This window comes from Alligator mississippiensis, chromosome 3 (genome assembly GCF_030867095.1).
Source record: "Alligator mississippiensis isolate rAllMis1 chromosome 3, rAllMis1, whole genome shotgun sequence".
NCBI lineage: Eukaryota > Metazoa > Chordata > Crocodylia > Alligatoridae > Alligator > Alligator mississippiensis.
Window position 1 is genome coordinate 133885239 of NC_081826.1, and position 18950 is coordinate 133904188.

Sequence of the window (18950 nt, forward strand, 5' to 3'; positions counted from 1 at the left end):
ACTCCATGGCAGGGTAGTACTTGTAAATACTAAGCTACTATGGAGTTTTTTACTGTGCAGCAGTGCACATGTAGATGTTAACACAATTGGCTGGGGCACAAGGGTACTTTAGTGAAGGGGCTGTTGGCCGACTAGCCCCACTTGGGAGCACTCTTGTGCCCCAGGCAGCCCCACCGCAGCACATTAAGCCAGGTCAGAGCAAGTCTAGGCAGGCAGAATGAACCCAAGGCCCCCTGCTAGTTGAAGCTACTCCAACCCAGTTCAACATGCTGCAGTCCTGGGTGCATGTGTAAATGTGGCACCTGGGAGCAATTAACTCCAGCACAATAAGCACCAGCCTTTAGTGTGTTACATTAATATGCACATGTAGATGTGACCTAGGAAGCCAAAATGGGTAGGAAGTCAATTTATTAATATATCATTTATTAAGATTTTCCATATGGGGAAGACTCTGCACTTAACAGGCTTTACATACATGAACTCAGCAGGCCTTACAAACATTATACTAACAATGTGTTATGTCTAAAAGCAAAGCAGAACTAAAAATAAAGGAAATAATAAATAAATAAACAAGCCCTCTTTTCAGTCTGCCTGCCTCCCTTCACAAAGACAGAGATTAGTAACTGATTTCAATCACAGAGATGGTGTGAAGAGCAGCATCAGAGCAGCATTTGTCCCAGACTGTATGAAATACATTGCCATTTTTACCTTTCTTTTGTGCTGCTGGAAAATGGATATAAATTTAATCTAAAAACTTTTTCTTTCTACAGAATTTTTTGCATCAAACTTATCTAATCTCATCATTATATGCGAACATCTAAATATCTCACAGTTTTAGATTTCAACATGAAACATCTGTAAAGCGTAAATACTAAACCCAGACTCACATGGGACAGAGAGAAATTTGGGCAAATAATGAATGACAGAACTTTTAAGCACACCCAGTTGAGATGCATGCTTCTATGTATTAGCACAATATTGATTGTCTTAATACTGCATATGATACTAGGCTCAAAATAAAGTTTCAAAGATAATAAGAAAGTATGGTAGGCACTTGTAAACTGCAATATAAGTATTTTGTTGGGCAGAATCACCAAATCCATTTTGCAATAGAAAATGTCCTAACCAGTTACTGTCGCGTGAGGTGTTTTAATTAATAGACTATTACTGAGAAGTTGTTGGCTCCTGTCAGTATGGTTAGTACTGGACCAAAAGATAAACTAGAATGACCAGATTTCTGCTCCCCTCACATCATCTGAGGGGGTAAAAGGCACTGTGACCTCACAGAAAGAGCACTGGACAAGGACTCTAGAGCAATGGTTCTCAACTATTTTTGTACCAGGACCTATCCATAAATATTGATGGCCAATCCCAACCCAGTAAATAATTTACGTACAAAACAGCACCCCAGGCGCTGCCAGTGCCCCTCACTCCCAACCTACAGACCCCCACTCTTCAGCCCTGCTGGTGTCCCTCTTTACCAGCCCACTGTCCCCAGCCCCCACAGTGTGTGGGGCATGGGAGTGTGTATGGGGTGGGGGGGTACCAGATTTGTATACCCACAGCAAGCATGGGGCTGTAGCCGGACTGGACTGGCATGGCTTGGAGCCACCTCCATAGCCCAGCAGGTGGGACCCATCATTGGAGGGTGGAGAGGGGTGCAAGACTTGTTGCTGTTGCTGCTGGCAAAACTCCCATGCCAACTGTGCTGCCAGCAGCATGAGGAGTAATGGATGGGGAGGAGGGGCCACACTGAACTCACTTCCTCCTGCTGCTAGTTGCTTGTACACCGAGCTATGGCTCTACCAAGCCACCATAGCCTGGCTGCTGCCACCACTCCCCTCATTCCACCACCCACCACCCCTCTTCCCCTCCAGGGTAGAGCCATGGCCTGAGGGGAGCAGCAGTGATGGTTGGGCCATGGTGGCAGGGTGGAGCCACGGCCCAGCATACAAGCAGATGGCAGTGGGAGGAGGTGAGGACAGCATGTCCTGTGCCCCATCTGTTACTCCTTACACTGCTGGTGGCACAGTTGGCATGGAGGTCCCAGTGACAGCAGCAACAAGTCTTGCTGCCCCACTCTGCCCTCCCATGCTGGGTCCTGCCCATTGAGCCATGGAAGTTGTACCTGTGGCAGTCTGGTCAGGCTGCAGCCCCATGCCCACTGTGGGAGCACAAATCTGGGGGGGCATGCACCCCCCAAAACCCCTCAATACATAGCCCATACTCCCATGGCCCCCCAACACATTGTTTATGCTTCCCCCTTGCCCCGTAGACCTACCTGGAGATCTTCAGGACCTGCTCTCATGCTACCTGGCTGCCACATGCATGTGTGAGTGCACACATGCACGTGGCACCCCCTGCCTGATCGCCTTCCTCCTGCCCCTCCCCAACTCCAAGCAGCCCCTTGCAGGCTAAAACTCTGCCATCCTGCAAGGGGAAACCTGTGGTTTCCCATGTTTTTCTCCTTTAAAAGAGAATCCATTTTCATATATTCTTGTGACTCACTTTTGGGTCACGACCCATGGGTTGAGAAACTGATCTAGAGCAGTGGTTCTCAAGCTTTTTTGTACCAGGACCCATTTGTAAACATTGATGGCCAGGCCAACCGAGTGGCCCTCATTCCTAACCCACTTCCCCCCCACACCCAGTCCCCCAGTGTGTGGGGCAGGGGGTGGGTGAGCAGGGTAGGGTGGGTGTACGTGGGGATTGGGGGGCCCAAGCAGCCCTTGCAGGCTAGAACTCTGACAGCCTGCAAGGGAAAAGTCATGGTTTCCCATGTGTTTCTCCTGTAAAGGAGAATCCCTTTTTAAAGTTTGTTCATGACACTTTCATATATTCTTGCCACCCACTTTTGGATCGTGACCCATGGATTGAGAAACTCTGCTCTAGAGGACTGTATTCCACACCAACCTCTGCCATTAGCCGGCTAATGAAATTTGGATCGGTTACTTCACTTTTCTGCTTCAGTTTTTCCATCTGTAAAAACTTAAAATACTTAGTGGCTTTGGTTTAAAAACTTTATATAAGAGCTATAAATAATTGTATTACACATAGGTGATGTCCCTTACCAGTAGTTCTGAAGTAACTTTTTGTAAGGAACTCCCTAATCAGTGTAGTATCAGCATACCTAGCTTCTTCCAGCATTTTATGCCATAGGAACAGGAGTAGGGAAAGGTAGAAAGGATGCACATCAGAGCAAGACAGAGGAATGATCATCATAGCACAATGCGCTTCAGTTATCTCCACTTGTCAGATAGTCCCTTAGGCGGTATTGTCAAATAGTGCAATTTAGAGCAGCCTCCAAGATGCTCTATTCAGTAGCAGGGCTGACACAGGTGCATGGGAACAGACAATCTGACAGGCCACCTTCTCTGCTTTGCCACATTACCAAGTTCAGAAACTGCTTACGATACAGAGGTCTGTATAATTCATCTAGTCATTAACAGACAATCCTCCAGGGATTGCATCTGATGTTTCTACATCCAGGATCTTACTGTTAGAGCTTTGGTTTTAGCTGAAACATTTGTAAAACCTCTTGCAGATAGAATGGCTGTATATCTTTTATTAATTAGCTATTCCAGCTAATGGATGACACAACTGTAATTTCCTGCCAGACCTCTATTTTCCAAGCAGAAGAATCTGAACAAGTTTTGACCTGATCTACACAAACTTACTTTGAGTGAAACCACACCCATCTTGAGTACCTGCCATCTCAAATGTGCAGGAGTTAGCTATCTGAAGACCCATATTTTGTAGAGGAAAGCAGAACTGTAAGCTTTTACCTTGATCACAACAGTGACTATAATTTCAGCGTGCACCAAAAGAACATTTTAACATTGAAGTCACTGGGCCCCGATCCTTGGGTCAGAATTATTTCTACAGGAAAGCATGGGGGACAGAGCTGGGCAAAACTGTTTTTATGTCATCCCCCTAGGGCAACCGAGGGTTACTTTGGCTTCTGGCATAAATTAAAACAACTCAGGGGCCATTTGACATTTGGGTATAGCTGGAGTGCAGTTCTGCTCTGGTGATTCCACTTTCTCTTTGTCATGCATAGCATATACCTTGTTGGGGCAACTAAAAGGATACTGACCCAGTGAAGCCAGCTTTACAGCATAATGTAAGTTTTTTTACACTAACTATCAAGCTGTTTTGCACCCTGCCTTATTGGGAACAAGGCTCTTGTTCCCTGTATATACGTGCTATACTCTACTAATAACATCAGTTACAAATAAGAAACAATGAGCATTATGATAAAAGAAGAAAAAACGGGAAATGGATAATGAAACAGTAATAAAATAGAGAGCAAATGGTGTTTAGCAAGTTTAAAAGCTTCCACGCATCTGAACTTCATTGGGAAGACTTGACAGCCAAGTATTAAACATTACACCATCTAGCTGAATTTTATGTCATTATAGTAACAATGTTATTAAACTTGATATGGTTTTATTTTTAATTTCAATGGAACATATTTCCTGATCTTTTCATAAAAACGACCTTTGGGAATCGCAGTAATCGAGACATTTCCTTATTTATTCTGCTGCATCAGCTAATACTTCCAATCAGAAAACTATATTGGAAAGCATAAGAAAGCCTTCACAAGGTACTGTATTGTTACTATTTAGAAGCTTTATTAAAGAATTTCAAATGAGAAAATTAAAAGCTCCTTTTATGATATTACTATGGAATTGTATTCTTAATTCCTTTGCCTTGTTTTCATTCTGGATTTGAACATGGTACCTATATTTTCTTGTAAGGTGTCAAGCTGTGTTTTCATACTGTATAAAAACTATATTCTCTTGCTATATAAAACTATGTCCTTTTTTCTTCTTTTTCATTTGATAATTTTTTATTTTTAATTGCCACACACAACTCAGAAATACATATATCTCAGCTATATAAATATTGAACTATTTCTTTTTTTCGATACAGAAGGAAAAGGGGAAATACAGTTTTCATAAAAACAGGCTCTTTTTTTCAGAGGGGTAATGGTTTGGAAGGCTCTCTCTCCACTACAGAGAAAATAGGAAACAAACCAGAAATGTTATCTTTTTTTCAGACTTTTGTGCAAGAAGGAAAGAAGACAGAGGAGAGACCGTGCCATTCAGGTAGCCTCCACGATGGATACAGGTCATGAAGAAAGGAGTATACTAAATTCCACATCACCACTGACAGCCACAATATAATTTTGCACAGTGTTTTTAACTTGCTGAAAATGTATTGCAGAATTACAGGAACAGGAATGATTATTTGATAAGCAAGTTATTTTCTAGGCCACCAAATTTAGATGGTAAGGGTACTGAGGAGAGGACCTTAATTTCACACATATTTGATATAAGATATATATTACCTGCTGGAATTAGTGAGGAATTAGAATAAAGTTAAATCAGTCCAAATCCATGGAGTAGGTGGTAAAGTAATTTTCACTACTTTATATATACACTTTTTTGATCTTAGAAAATCTTTCCCTTCAATGGGAGCAAAACAAAATGTGGGTTATTAAAATTCTGAATGTGTTTAACTCCCCCACAAAAATCCCTAAAAAAACCCCTCCAGTGATTTTTCTGAATTCCCTGGAAGAAGCTAGCCTGGGCCAAATGCTTCCTTCATTTGTATTTGCAAAACTTTCTACAAATCAACCCAATCCCTGCAATGGAGTTAGTAATAGATGGGTATAATTACCAAGTGGGTATATTTCTGTCCTGGCTCTCATATGTTTTGCTGACCACCAAATACTGTTGTGATGCATCTTGCTTATGAGCAAGCCATCAGTTTAATGTCAAGTGCAAGATCATTGTTATAATCAGAGCAGACCAGGGATTTTGAGAACTGTGATAGACAATCTATACAAGATATACAAGGTGAGAACGGTAGGGATAGATCTGTTGCTGTGTAAGCTGGTGCTGAAACCAAAATAATTTTCTCAAAAAATAAAAACAAATAAAAGACTAAATTAAATGCTAATTGACCAATTTAGCTCAAATGAAACCAAACAGTGGACTAAAAGGATTTGTATTTGATTAATTAGCCCAACTTGACTATCAATCAGCATAGAGAACCTGCAAATTATAAAATAAAATGCCAAGAATCAGCCACACTTTTAACATCATGGGTCAGATTTTGCCTTCAGTTAAACCCACTGGCCTCACATAGATAACATGGGTATAAATTGAAGCAGGATTTGGTTCAATATTTTTTGTAATCTTAGAAGTCATGGAACAATCAAATAATATGACCTTTAGTGGTCCACCAAAGAATCTAGTTCTGCTCTGTATGGGATCCAGATTAATCAATATCCTATTATGATTGCAGCCTGGGTTTGTTACAGCTGAGGCATGCTAAGAACTGTCTGGACAGTATTTTTCTCCTTGCAACAGCAGTGCGGCTGGTTTCACACACTTTCAGCTTGGTACATTGTTGCTTTATAAGAAAGCCACAACATGTGTTTAAGCAATGTTGTGAAATCTGGCATAAATGTACACAATCTGGGCCCACTCCTACATACACTGCCCAGTCAGAACTCTAAGTGCACCCCAATATGCTAAAAAACATGTTAAGAGTCAGAACTCATCCTGACAATGAAATTCAGATTTTCCTGTCATTTGCAATAAGGGCATTACATACAGGAATGTCAGGGAAAGCAAGGGGCAAGGATTCCCCACATAGATGGATCCAGAAATTAAAAAATGGGGGTGTGGGAGATGCAACTGGCACCACAGGGGTGGCCACAGCCCACTCCTATCTCCCTTTTCCCCACCATTGGCAGACTGACATGGCAGCAACTGTCAGAGACTTTATTTGAAGTCTCTAATGGTCCCAGCTGCTGCCTTTATTGGGGGGCCAGGTACACAAAGGCGGTCATTGCTGTAGCAGCGGCTGATCCCAGCACCACAATTGGCATGGCAGAAGTTCCCGCTGCCCCAGGCACTGTGCAGCTGCCCAGGCATGGAACGACACTGCTACACCTACGCAGGAAGCATATTTGGGCTTCTATTATCTGACCTTAAGTGAGAATCTGATGGAGATGGTGACAACTCAACACAGTAAGAGGCAAGTCCAGGTAAGTTGAGAACATGGCCCCTATCTACTCACTGATCCTTTACCATGATAATAAAAAATACATGAATGCTATTTTCTTGCTCTTTCTCTCTTTTGGTTAACTTGCACGTGAATGCACAGAATGTTGCAAAGCTCTTTTAAATGAAGTTTGGCTCCAGATGTGCTCCTCAGCAAAGGCCTGAGATCTGGCATGCCAAGTTCCAGCTCAGTTTGTATCTTTACAAGTGAAATAATGAATGGCCCTTAACTATTGTGGCATAAGCGGTGACTGCAAGTGTTTGAATGAAGCTGACCTTTTACATACTAATGTTCCATAGCTGCTAATAAAAAAAGCATTTTTTTTCAGAGATGGGAGTAGAAAGAAATATTGCTAATACTTTAGTAAGATGTATGCATTCTAGCTGCAATGAAACAAGAAAGGTCAAATTTTCTCACTCAACTCTCCCCCCTTTCTTTTTCTTGCATTGTCTAACTTCTTTCCCATCTTTGTTGTACTAATGAAATTAAGATATCCTTCATGATATAACTGTGAGCTAAGGGGATCTAAATTACCTTCATCTGGCATCATTCCAGTATACTATAAATGAGGTAATTGTCCTTGACTATAAAATTTGCATTTTCAAGACTTAATTGCTATCATTACATCTTTTTGTAATTCTATTAATTTAACTGAATGGAGCATTTGGTTTTATGGTAAAAATTTGCATTAAAACATTGTACATCTAAATAGAATTTTAATATTTGCGTTGAAAGCTCAGTACAGTTATCCCACAGGACCTAAATAATTTCACAAGAAAAGAATAAGTAGCAGTTGCACTTTAGGTCAACAAACTGGTTTTCTTTAGGTGAATATTAATAGACTGTTACCAGTATAGTGCAGCCACCTGACAAATGCTTCTGTTTGGGTTCTGTGAATTCATTGTTCCAATATGCTCTATGGGTTCTTTCTGCATAATTATTAACAGGAAGGACATTCTTGAGATGCAGTTGAAGTTGGGTGCTTGCTTATATGTTTTGTCTCAGAAGTATTTCATAGGCATAAACACTAGATATGTTGTATTTCAAAAGCATTGTTGTATTTCCTCAAAACTTCTCCTTAGAGTGTTAGTACACATGCTTTGCTGTCAGCCAAGTCTCAAAAGAACCTATGTAATACTGTGATAGAATATTCTTATGTGCATAATATTCTTGATCACTAGCCAAGGTCTACTGCACAAGTTATAGGACCAGTTCATTGCTTAGCAGTTCAGTATTTGATTGGGAAATACTCCTCAGAACCTGTCTGGCCATTTCACAAACAGGTGGCTATGTCCTTAATGGATTTTCTTTGAATGTGGAACATTTCTAGAAGATTAACCACAGTACATTTATGCAGTTAATACTGCGTAATATTTTACTTAACAACTCCATAACCTTTGAGACCTTTTGTATTTTTTTTTTCTTTTGCTAGCATAGTTTGGTTGTGGGCAGATGGTGGGTGCATTTACATGTGCAATTACCCCAACTGAATAAACTCTGATGCAGTTTGTGCCAGAATCAGCTGCTTCTGGGCACAGTGTCTTCATGTGTGCCCAAGACTACAGCTAGGGTGGAGCAGCCACAGGCTGGCAGGGTACTCAGGGGGTCAGCCCGAGGCTCTGAGTGGTGGCATCGGGTGGCAAAGAGGCTGGCTGGGGCATAAGGGTGCTACAGTGTGGGGCAACCAGCAGGCAGCCCCTGCACTGTAGCACTTTCGTGTCCTAGCCAGCCCCAGTCATTGTCTACACGTGTGCTTTATTACACTAAATGACTCCACCATAGGATAGTACTTGTCCTGGGCAGTACTATCCTATGGCAGAATTATTTTATTTACTGTGCCCAAATAGGGGCACACATGTAGATGGTGATGCTTTACTGTGGAGCTAATTAGTCAACTGCAGTAAAGTGCACATGTAAACGCACCCTGTGAATAGAAGTCTGAGACCATGTCCCATAGACCAACACAAGTAGGTCAAATACATTGCTAGCTGGACGAATATCAAATGTATTTTGTGACAGTATCAGTCATGATTGCCATGTAAGAGTAAGGCACAGAGTATAAATAGTTCAGAGCAAAGACCATATTTTTGTCATGAGCTTAATGTGAAGGGACTCAAAGCCCAGAGTTATCTAAACACCTAACTCCAGTAGAAATCAAGGCCTTTGAGAAATGGAGACCTTGTCTTTGTGTAAGGCTCCTAGGTGCTGGTGATGACGAAATCATCAGGGCTGTCCAACGGCCAGTCCAACGGGCTGCCTATAGGCCACACAACGCTCACAAAGGGCCAACCTGTGGCTATCACTCTTCTCAGTCCTCTGACTGCTGTTGCAGCCTGAGTCTCCAGTCTCCCCGTCCCTTCTCTGACTTTCACTTCTTGAGGAGACTTCAGTATGGTGCAATGTAGGAGCCCTCAGCCAAGGACTAGAGGGGGGCATCCTCCAGCATAGTGCAGCAATGAGGCGACTGCCCAGCTGTGCAGTACAGTGGTGGGGGAAAGCTACCTGCCCATGCAGGGCTGTGGGGAGCTTGTAGTCAGAGAGATTGGGGGGGGGGGGGATTATGGCTCCCACTGGTGCAACCCTTGTGGTGTGTGGCCCCTGTTGGTGCTGCCCCTGTGGCCCCCTGGTTGCTAAGAAATTGGACAGCCCTGATATACAGTATGGATAGTTGCACCGAGCTGGCTTTGGATAAGCCATTAGGTTTCCATTATTGCAACCAACTCTGTACTTTTCTTCTGATGCTAATAAGTACCACTGGGATGCAAGCCATACTTGTCACAAAAGAATACACTTGACTGTTTTTATACATTAAATTTTTGTAAGGGTAAGAACAAAATAAAAACAAAACCAACAAAACCTGGATTTGCTTTTTTCCCATTATCTGGTATTCTCCAAGAAGTAGTGCTCTGTTTTAAAAGGAATCTACTAACAGAACTGTGAGCCTGATGCCTACATATATCTAGCACTTTACTGAAGTTATTGTATTTACAGTGGTGAGTGTGAAATAGGTGACATACTGCAAGTATGCACTCTGGCTTACCTCATGGTAACTTCTTAATGTACCCAGACCCTAAGGAGACAGCATACAAAAAAATGACAGGGCATGCAATGTGAAATAAGTGAGTAAGAACTGAAATTTAGCATATGTCCTTTTTGGTTGTAGAGCACTTTTAACACTCTTCCCCTACAGTGTTGTTAACATTTCCTTTAGGCAACCATTATGTTTAGTATCAAAATCAATGAACAAAAGACCTTGTATGTCTACTGAAGTTATCAGGGTAGTACTGGAGAGTCCCTGTCAGGGATTTCTTTGAATCCTGATTGATCCAGGGACTGAATTTGACATTATAGCTCTGAGTAGACACTGTGTATGTAGGTCCACTAGTTGCATGGCACTTTTAGAAGAATAAGTGCTATGTGGTATGAGAGAAGATGACAATGCCAGAGTTTTAATTTACTTTTACAGATCTCTCTCTTTTCTTTGCCTGTAGTGTGCAGTATCTAGTATTTGTGAATTACTCAATTCAGGTATTAGTTTGGAAAGGAGTGTGTAGAGGAAGAGGAGGCATGTAGATGTTGAATCACACACCAAAATATCAGCAAAAATCACCACAGACCTCTTTACTGCTCTGAGGCTGGAATTTATCTTACAACTAAAATTTAATTTACAGGGTAGTCAAGGAGGCCTTTTAACATCCCATAAACAATTCAGAGATGTCTCAAAATGGAGGTGACAAGGTCTTTTGAACAAAATGAAAATATATTGTAAAAACAATTAAAAACACCTTTGTGGTAAGGGAAGTATTTGAATCCTGGCTCCTGCCAGCACACCCCATATTTACAGGGATGTGATGCATGAGTTTGGATGGTAGAGGGCAAAATGCACTCACAGCCTGGAGGCAGACCCACCAAAGGGCTGTGACCACTGCTCCAGATGACAGACTGAACATATGACAAGCGGCTCCTTGGATGGACTATGCTGAGCTTCCCAGTTGCTGGATTTACACAGCAGCAGGTCCTTCTTTCACCTGTTAGCAGTGACTTCACTCAGGCCTATTTGTGGCCAATGCTTTGTGCATTTTGCTTGGGACATGTGTTAGGCAGAGGGAGAGACTTACATGTCATCTGCTCTGCCCACAAAGGCCATATCTATACAGTCTACTGGATGAGCCCAGAGCCATCACCATAGAAATGATCCCCACCCATTCTTTCCTACTCAGGACATATGCAAGCCTAGCCGTGAGAATATATAGCTCAGAGCAGCCCTGAGTGGACCTGAGTGCTGGTCTCTGTGTCTGCAATTTGAAAGAACCTCACTCTCAGTGGGTGAATTTTATTCAATATGAACATTATATTAAGACTGAAATTCTAGTCAGCATGTATAATGGTTAGTTTAATAATAAAAAAAAAAATCCATATTCATTTTGAAAATTTTAGGTGTAGCTGTTAGTTCCAGTTACTTCAGGCATCTACTGACTTTTCTGGCATATCCATGTCACTGAATCTTGGAACTGACTTTGCTTGCTTTAAACATTTGGTTGTATAAAAAGCTCTGCAGAGCAATGCAAAGCTTCCTGTTCATTATGCTTACAGTTGGGCCTTGTCAAACCCAACTCACACAACAAACATCCAGAAACAATTGTTGTTAAAATACATTGCATCACTTTGCACACTAAACCACTTGCTCTGGTAATCCACCATGCTTATGTGTCCTTGTGCTGATGGCATCTGAGCAGGGAAGGCCTCCTTAAAGTTGACATGTGCATCACATTACTGCAATGTATGCCTGTATGACTGTCTCACTGGCATACCGTTTTTTACTGCAGAAAGTCATGCTTTTGAAACATTGCTTGAATCCACACTCATCATGTTCTGATAAATCAAAGCAGTTTTGAAACTTGTTTTATAAAGTCCCTTGGAATATGGAAATGATGTATTAAATCAGTGGTGCTCAATTTATCCCACTCTATAGGCTGGGTGAGTGGTGTGGGGTTGGTCCATGAGCTGGATTCCACACATGGGGTTGGTCTGTGGGCCTGATCCAGTGTGGGGTTGGTCCGTAGTGTTGATCCATGGATGCTATAGGGCACACCAGTCTGTCCCTGTTGGGAGCCATGGAAAATAATGGTGCCATCACTCTCCTTCCACCAAATTTCCTGATATGTGGGGAGACCTGTGAGCCAGATGACATGGCTCTATAGCCTGGATCTGGCCCATAGCCTGTAGGTCGAGCACCAGTATATTAAATACACACTGCTGCATAAAAGTATACCACCTAGTCCCAATGACAGCTATTATTTTAAGGGAGCATTATCAAATGACTCATGGAATTTGAGATCATTAAACATGAAAAAGCATAGTTCTTTATGTTGTGTGTCTGTATGTCACAGGAGCAGAAGAAAGAAGTGCTTTTTATTAACACCATATCCTGAAGTCATTATACCTACAGTATCTTATACCTATGTAAGATATAATGGCACAAAAAAATTGAAGCATCAGGTTCTGCCAAACTTCTGAAAGGATGTCTTCTGTAATTTCATTAGTGTTCTATATTAAGTATACTGAGCCTGCAGTAGTAAAAATGGTAGAATTTGGCTTTCATTATGTAAACATACATGTGCACATGCACACATAATATATGCAGGGAGACAAAAGTCATATGTCCTAAATATTTTCTCACAATACTGATTTATACTGTATATAGTGACTAGTTTTATTCTGTGTATTTTAAAACTGATGTTTCACACTATGTGACTATGTGCATATAATATAGGAATTTTTTTTGCATACTTCAAGTTCATATCTAACAGCTGTTTTTGAATCAATAGTATAGGGCAAACATTATTCTTAGAACTTGCATTTTCTATTAAAAGTTCGTAACTGGCTGTGTATACATAATTCTGTGGCATTATATTTAAAGGGATAGCTTACTCTTCTGAGAAATCAAGTGATTCTTTAACTGCTCTCTGTGTTGTGATATTCATAGTTACATTATATGGTGGGTTCTTCTACTTGTTTTTTTTCCAAGTGAATAATATTTTCATGTTGCCCATTCTGCCATTGAGGGGAAAATCTATCACTTTTTGGCACAATTTTCCCTTTCTTAGGATTCTGCTGTGCCTTTTTCATTAAGCTATGGGCTAACCAAAGTACCAGAAATCTGCTACCCTTTTAGAATGACAGAACAGCATTTTTTGTGAAACTCTCCTTAGTGATTAATGTAACTCTCTTAATGAATAGTGTTGTAATCTGAGCTAGATGGTATGTAAGTGATGACAGAACAGCCTTCACTGAAGATGTTATCTCCCAAGATTTCTTGCACATTAATATATATAACTACTATTTGTAAGCAAAAAGAAGCAGATTTTTTCACTCATTTGGCTCTTTTCTTATTATTTTTGCCTAAGGAAATGGAGTGAACAGATGAATTTTATTTTTTTAAAATACACAGTTCTGTACATCCCTGCTAACCATTGTTGCTATCTGCTACATCTTCAGTGAAAGAAAGTAGGGAACCATGAGTACATTTTCCCAATCTGAGTTCAGCCATTGTGTTCTAGCTGCTGCTCAAATGCTTAACTCTTAACTTACTCTCCAAAAAGTGCAAAGGCCTGTCCTGGAGCGACCAACCTGGGTAAGCTGTAGCACATTCATTTTGTGTATCAGGTGTAGAAGAGAAAGAAAAAGTTTTGAATCATCAAATTGATGCCTGGCAGTGCACCTTATGGGCGTGTCCGGAAGAGCCCACATGTGCCTTTGCAGCATCTCAAACCCCTTTGAGACGCTGCAAGAGGCACGAGCAGGAATGAGAAAACATTCCCCATGCTGCAAATTTGCAGTGCAGGGGAAAAATTAGACCACTGGATATCCAGGGGTCAAGAAACCCCGCAGAGAAAAAAAGCGGGGCAGGACCGAGCCCTGAGGCAACTGTAGGCTGGGTCCTGGTACCCTTTTAGAATGACAGAACAGCATTTTTCTGTTATGTCATTCTGTTCTCTGGCTGCCAGAGCATCTCTATGGTTAGCCCTCGCCCTGGTGCTGAAGCATGCTGCCTGCCCATGCAGGGCAAGCAGCATGATAGTAGCAGGGACCTGGACCCAGGCTCCACAGCCGGTAAGTAAGGGGTCAGGGGGCTGGAGGAGGGAACCATGGGGCAGGGACACCCCGTTCCCTGCCCAGCCCCATCCTCCCATAGCCCTCCAAGCCCCCCGATCCCTTCCCTCCCCCCCCACCCCAGCATCCTGGAGGGAAACAAACAAGCAACCAAAAAAACCCCGGAACTTACCAGCAGTTTGAGCTGCCGTCAAGGTCACTGGGGCCTTGCCCGCACAGTGTGGGACTGGGTGACAGCCCCAGTGGCCCCAGCCCAGTCTCTGCTGCCCCCCACTGCCCTGTGCTGCCCAGGGGGGCTCTGCCAGGAGGCTTGGTAAGTAGAGGCTTTTTTTTTAAGTGCTGGAGGCTGGGGTGGGGGGGGCAGCCATGGGGGGCTGGGGGGCGCAAGTGGGAGATGGGGCTGGGTAGGGAAGCAATCCGGGGGGCTGGGGGAGCAAGCGGGGGTGAGGCGGGGCATATGGGCTCTGTACGGGGGGGGGGGGGGCTGTAGCCCCTGTGGGGGTCCCCAAAACATATATTCATGAATTCATGAAACATTTATTTAGAATTCACTTCCTTATGATGATAGAGACATTGGTAGTCTTCCAAATTGCTTTAACACTACTGTAGATATATCAATAAAACATTGCCTAACTGATTGCTGTCTATCTGTCTAGTGGTCTTTTGTTTTAATTGTGGAGGATCATGGCTTTTGGGCTATTTTACATAGTGTCTTCGGGATTTTTTTATCAGGGATTTTTCAGTTTTCCAATAGTGAACACCAGAATTCCTGCTAGGGAGGCCAGTGGCAGGACCCTGTCTGCTCAGACCTGGCACCTTAGACTCAGCTGGCTGTGGCTGACCTCCTGGCCAACTGGGGCCAGGAGGACATGCTTTGACAGTTCAAAGCAGGCCACCATACTAGCAACATTTTCTGGGCAATAGCTGCCCAGATGGCCGGGTAGGGGGCACACATGGCAGTAGTGCCGTACAAAGGCCAATTCTGCAGCTATAGCCTATTGGCAGCTGGCCCAGAAGGTCAGATGCCTCATCCAGGTGTGGCAGGTGCGCAGCAGGTCACAGCCAGGCAGCAGCCCCCACTGCCAGACTGAGCAGTGGGTAGAGGGTGCAGGGAACTCTTAGGGCTGCTTCAGCAGTCCAGCTGGCAAGGGGTAGTGTCCCCAGGTACCAATTGTCTGGGCCCCAGAAGCTCCTCAGAGCAAGTAGACCTAAGCTACTTGACAGGGCAGGTTTTTGTACTGCTGGGGACAGCACAGATGCTCGCCCCAGGCTCTGTCTTCCCCTGGCTGCAGATCCAGGAGGAGCCAGGCAGGGTTATTTTGCCCCAAGTGGCACAATTTGCTCCACAACAAAGTGCATGTCCAAGCACGTGCACTGATGCAAAAAGCCCTGGCTCAAATTTGCACCACTTCTATTTGAGTTGCTGCAAGGTAACAGGCTTTCATTTGTGGATGCACCATATATTCAGTTCTTCAGATGCCTCTAAAACTAGCTTTAAAAGCATTACTAAGAATCAAATTCTGGTCTAGTATCACCAAATCAATGACAGCTTCTATAAAGGATGAGACATTATAGGATGAGGTCCTGCCACATGTTTTGTAGCAAGGGCTGGATTCTGGAGACTGCACTAGGGCCTGGTGAGTGGCAGGACTCAGCAGGGGAGGGTTACTTGGGGCTCCACTGCCTGGTCCTAGTGTGTTCCCTGCCCTCAGACTCACCTAGCAGCTCAGGCAGCCTGGGCTGTCACCTGCAACTCCAGCAGCGGACCACCAGCAAGGAGGACAGGCTGGGGATTGCCCCAGCACTGACCAGCTCAAGCTCCTCCCTAGAGGGGGCCACTGCCCAGGTGACCAGGCATTATGCCTTGGTGCCCTGGGACGCTACAGCCAGCTGGACTACTTCTCCACAACTGGGCATGGAGTCCATCCATTGGGAGTGTCTGCCACACCTGCCCAGTAAGCGTTGCACAGGGAAGGGGGCATGGAGGTGTGTGGATGCTCTGGACACTCATGCCCAGGCCAGCTCAGCCACCTTCTCATGGGGGGTTAGGGGGACTTCCTTTCCCCTTCCCTCCCTTCTCCGCCTTTGCTGGCTGTGCTCCCACCATGACCACCAGTCTCCTCACAACATTCAGGGAGGCAAGAGGCAGTTCAGGACTTTATTGAGTATCCCAAGGGCTCCTAGCTAGGCAGCCAGGGGCCAATTGCATGCAGAGAAACCGGTGGATGGCAGCTGCAATCTTTTCCTTGGCTGCAGTAAATTCAGGCACATTAATTGCATTTGGAGAGCCCAAACCTACCTCAATTATCAACACAATCTGTATTCCTTCTTTCTTATTATGTCTTCTGCTTCTCTAACCTAAATCAAGGTTAGATTTCAGACTTAGACATAGACTTAGACTTAACTCTATAGTTATGGATGTTTATTTAAAATGAATCACTAAGCTTTTTCAGATGTATTCATCATTAAGAATATGTAGTTTTTCCTCTGTTAGGTACTTCCAATCTTCCTTAAAATAAGTCCTTGTAAAAATAAGTCTTGGGTCAGGTAATAGGTATTAGAAATTCACAGGGACAGAACATGGGACCTCTAGATCTAAAAGAGTAAGTGTCTGAACTGAAGGACTGGGTTCCTTGCCTCAAAGGCTGCAGGATTCCTAACCTTTTATACTAGTCCAGAAGAATAGTGAGCTTTTTCAGTGCCTGGTGGCAGGGGAGGAGGGATAATTATACTGATCACTGGGAACAAGGGCAAGGAAGAGGGGAGTGGGGAAGAGGGGAGTGGGAAAGAAGTTTTACTTTCCAGGCCTCTCTTCACTAGGGCAGCAGCTGCTACTGCTGTAGCATCCTGTACTCAGGCTGTTGTCACTAGGGGACAGGCAGCAGCACAGGCTGTTTATGGGCCATTCCTGAGCACAGGGCTGCACCTCCCCTGGCAAAACCTCCCTGGGGAGGGGATATTATTCCAGCCTCCTCCCTCCCAGATACACTACTGGTCACGGGGTTGTGCTTGCCCATCTCCTAAGCCTGGGTAATGCCCTGTTTGCCATCCCCCTCCCGCCCCAGTTATACTACTGCCTAGATTGGCTATTGAAAGTGGGAAACCAAAGGTGTTTGTATGAATTAAGTTTACACACTGTCTGAGTGAGGGGTAGTATGTAAATTCCAGCACATTAAGCAAAACCTCAGGATGCAGTTAGTGTAATAATAAATGTCATTGTTTCTAAGCTAATTATTTTAGTATGGGAAATCGTTCACGTATAATGCTAGTATCAGCCTTTTCTTTTGGGACAAAAGTCCTTGGTTTCTTCTTCGTGACCTCTGATCAGAGAAACTTTCCTATCCCCAATTATGCTGATTTGAAGAGGTTAGCTATTGAATGACCCTCAATAAGTTTTTAGCTGTGGTCTGGTTTAGAAATGGTTTTTGAATTCATTCAAACTTCTTTCATTAGGCACTTGATCTGAAATATTTTTCAATTACATGCTCTTCCCCCGACAATTTCTTATATGTAATTTGAGCTGACACATTAAAACAAAGAGAATAGCTCCTATTGCCTTTAGTGTTCTTTACGTAAGACCCATAAGCTGAGTCAGAAAAATTGGGAAAATATACTTCCTTGTGCCATTCTGATTTATTGGGCCAAAGCAGAAAATGAATACCATATAACAAAGGTTCTTTAAAAAGTTGATTTCCTTTATAATAAGGTCTATGAAACTCATTTTAAGTTCTGGTAAAGCTTCCAATTATTTCTTATTTTATCTGAATTAGTTTGTCCATGTCTGGTTTAGCCTGACTCCCTGAGTTTTTTCCTTCATATTTTTCTTTTTACCATCTCTCACAATATATCGTTTATTTTTCTTAATGGATATAATATTTCCTCATATTTGCATGAGCTAGTCAGTTGTGATTGAGAGTCAGAGTGAAAGGAAACATAAGACTGAATTATCAAAACTTATGTAATTTGTTTGCAAATTACTTACCAGGAAGGATTTCTCTCTCAACACATACCGGATATGAACAGTAATGAGACATGTGAGTTGTCTCCAGATTATATTTCACATCCTAGATTTGGTCACCAGGCAGTTGGGAAAACTGCCTTTTCAAGTTCTAATTTGATAGGTATACGGCTACTATTTGAACAGTATATTTAAGTATTTTAATGTGAGAAATCATTCAAGGATGTTGCAGTTCTCAACCTTCTATGCAGGGAGGGGGAAAGAGTTGGGGAACTCCTTGGTTTCCTGTCCATAAGAAATCTATAAAAACAACTAGGCCTACTTGATTTTTATTCTTCAAACTATTTTCCATTTCCCTACCCCATTTCCCTTTTCACTGAACAAAATTATAGTCACACAATAAGATTAAGCTAAAAAATAAATGAAGCATGACCATCACACTAGTGAAAGTTGTATTCCTTCCTGGGATGGGGCACGGCATATTTGTCCTCCTGAGTATTTTCCCTCTGTCAATCATCCCTTTCCCATGAGCCATCCTGTTGGCAACCTCACCTGCCATGCCTTGACAGGGGTTCAGCCTCTCAAAGGGAAAGACTTTTCAGGCATGGAGTCCTTATCTGGTTGGGTCACTGCAGCACAACACAAGTTTACTCTAGCTGCACCTGGTTAGCTCTGGATCCACTATCCAGGATCCCAGGTTTCCATCACAGCAGGATGCACCTTGGCTGAAAGCTGCCAGTCCCAGGTTGGGCTGTCCCCTCTCTGTCTCAGACAGCTCCTCTCTGCTGAATTTACAGAC

The 18950-nt window shown here is 43.1% G+C and overlaps 1 long non-coding RNA gene across 1 annotated transcript in view; it reads left to right on the forward strand.

Moving 5' to 3' along the window:
• Nucleotides 1–9555, forward strand: part of LOC132249392 (uncharacterized) — a 60588-nt gene extending 51033 nt beyond the window's left edge. Inside the window, exon 3 of the long non-coding RNA XR_009460870.1 lies at nucleotides 5063–9555. This is a non-coding gene — a long non-coding RNA (uncharacterized LOC132249392). The remainder of the gene's footprint in view (nucleotides 1–5062) is intronic.
• Nucleotides 9556–18950: the final 9395 nt, after the last annotated feature.